Consider the following 2,339-nt stretch of genomic DNA (forward strand, 5'->3'; position numbering starts at 1 on the left):
AGAATTAACATTATAAAAATGTTGAATCTTCTTATCCATGTATACAATGTAAATATCCATGTCTATACCTCTTCTCTACGGACAGTCAACAAAAACATAAACGATTTCTCCATAAATGTCTTGCCAATATTTGAATAGTTTTTTTCCTATTAGTATAAATATTGTCTTGGTTTTTCATAAACTTCTTTCATTTCATTGATTCTTCTCTTCCCCTATGAAATATCATTTTTGTAATAGAATAATATCATAACTGTCTTTTGATAACCAGATTACATGTTTCTATGTATTTACATAAATCTGTTTCCACATGTATGAAGTAAAGTAAAGTGAAAGTCACTCAGTCGCGTCCAACTCTTTGGGACCCCAGGGACTATATAGTCCATGGAATTCTCCAGGCTAGAATACTGGAGTGGGTAGCCTTTCCCTTCTTCAGAGAATCTTCCCAGCCCAGGGATCAAACTCAGGTCTCTCCCGCATTGTGGGTGGATTCTTCACCAGCTGAGCAACAAGGTAAATCCCAAAATATTGGAGTGGGTAGCCTATCCCTTCTCCAGCAGATCTTCCTGACCCAGGAATCGAACCGGGATGGTTCAGTTGCAGGCAGATTCTTTACATGTATAAGCATGATATTTTTAGTTAAACATGAAATAAACACAACTAAACCTAGATCAAACAAATAAGAAATCTATTGAGTCACAGAATATTAACTTCTAAATAAGAACAGGCCATAAAAAAAAAAAAAAAGTTTTTCAACAAATGAAGTTGTTGGGTTTCTTTTTCCCACTTCTGGAAATTTTTGGTTTGATTTAATAAAATTTTATTAAATGTAGAATTCCCCAGTAAAAGCCAAAAGCCATCTGAGGTGACAATTTTCTTCAGGCAATGAGTTTTAACTTCCGATTCACTTCTTTTTTTTTTTCTTTTTTTTTAAAAATATGGAACGCTTCACGAATTTGCGTGTCATCCTTGCGCAGGGGCCATGCTAATCTTCTCTGTATCGCTCCAATTTTAGTATATGTGCTGCCGAAGCTAGCACCGATTCACTTCTTAAATAGACATGGGGCTAATTTAGGTTATAGATTCTCCAGAGAGCTTTCTTAATTTGTATATTTCTAGCAATTTGTCAATTTCATCTAAATTGTCAAGTTTATTGGCAAAAAGGCATTGCTAACATTCCCTTATTAGTCTTTTAACACCTCTGAAGTCTGTAGTGATGTCACCATCCCCATTTCTGAGGTAATATTGGTACTTTGTGCACCCTCCCAATTTTTCTCCTTTATGAGTCTACTTACCTGACTGAAACTTCATCAAGATTATTGATCTTTTCAAAGAAACAATTTTTGGTTTCACTGACTTTTCTCTGTTATTTTGTATTCCAGTTATTTGTTTTCTACACTCATCTTCATCTCTTTCCATTCACTTTGTTTAACCATCTCTTCCTTTTCTGGCCTTTTAAGACAGAAGCTAAAGTCACTATAATGAGACCTTCCTTTTCTTCTACATTTGGCACTATAAAATTTCCTCAAATAATACTTTAGCTATAGCCCACAAATTTTTATATTACATATTTTAATTTTAATTTAGTTAGAAATATTTTCTAATATCCTCTTTGAATTCTTCTTTGGCCCTTATGTATTAAGTAGTATGTTTTTTAATTTTTCAAGTTTGGGATAGTTTTCCAAACTATCTTTGTTATTGCTTTTTAAGTTAATTCCATTATGATCACACAATATGTTTTATTATTTAAATTATTTTAAAATAATATACACTATCTTATGGGCCCAAATATAGATTTTCTGATAGATATTCTGTGTGCAATTGAGAAAGAATGTACAATCTATTTGAAATGACAGTTCTATTAATGCCAATTAATTCAAGTTAATAGAGTGTTTCAAGTCTCTCTATCCTTACTGATTATTTACTTATTCTATCACCTATTTAGAGTAGGTTGTTTATATCTCCAGCTATATTGCATATTTGCTCCCTTATTCTTTGCTGTTGCATCAGTTTTTACTTAGTGTATTTTGCAGCATTGTTATTAGGTATATAAGCATTTGGAACTATGTTATCTTTAAAAATTGGTGTCTTCATTATTAAAGAGGAATCCTTAATATCTATGATATTTTTTGCTATAAAATCTACTTTAGTATTACTATACTTTTACTGTTAGCTGTTAGCCTAATAAATCTGTCTCTATCCTTTTTGTTTTAGACTTATTGGTGTGATTTGAAGTGTGTTTATTGTAAGCAGTACATAGCTACATTTTTCTTCAATCCAGCCTATAATGTTTGCTTCTCAACAGGAATATTTGGACTATATGTGAATTGCAACTATTGATA

The 2,339-nt window shown here is 31.9% G+C and overlaps 1 non-coding gene across 1 annotated transcript; it reads right to left on the reverse strand.

The window, feature by feature from the left end:
- Positions 1 to 929: 929 nt before the first annotated feature.
- LOC133073138 (U6 spliceosomal RNA) lies at positions 930 to 1,036 on the reverse strand. Its single transcript, XR_009696848.1, has one exon. It is a non-coding gene; the product is annotated as a U6 spliceosomal RNA (small nuclear RNA).
- Positions 1,037 to 2,339: the final 1,303 nt, after the last annotated feature.

Source organism: Dama dama, chromosome 18 (genome assembly GCF_033118175.1).
Source record: "Dama dama isolate Ldn47 chromosome 18, ASM3311817v1, whole genome shotgun sequence".
NCBI classification, from domain to species: Eukaryota; Metazoa; Chordata; class Mammalia; order Artiodactyla; family Cervidae; genus Dama; species Dama dama.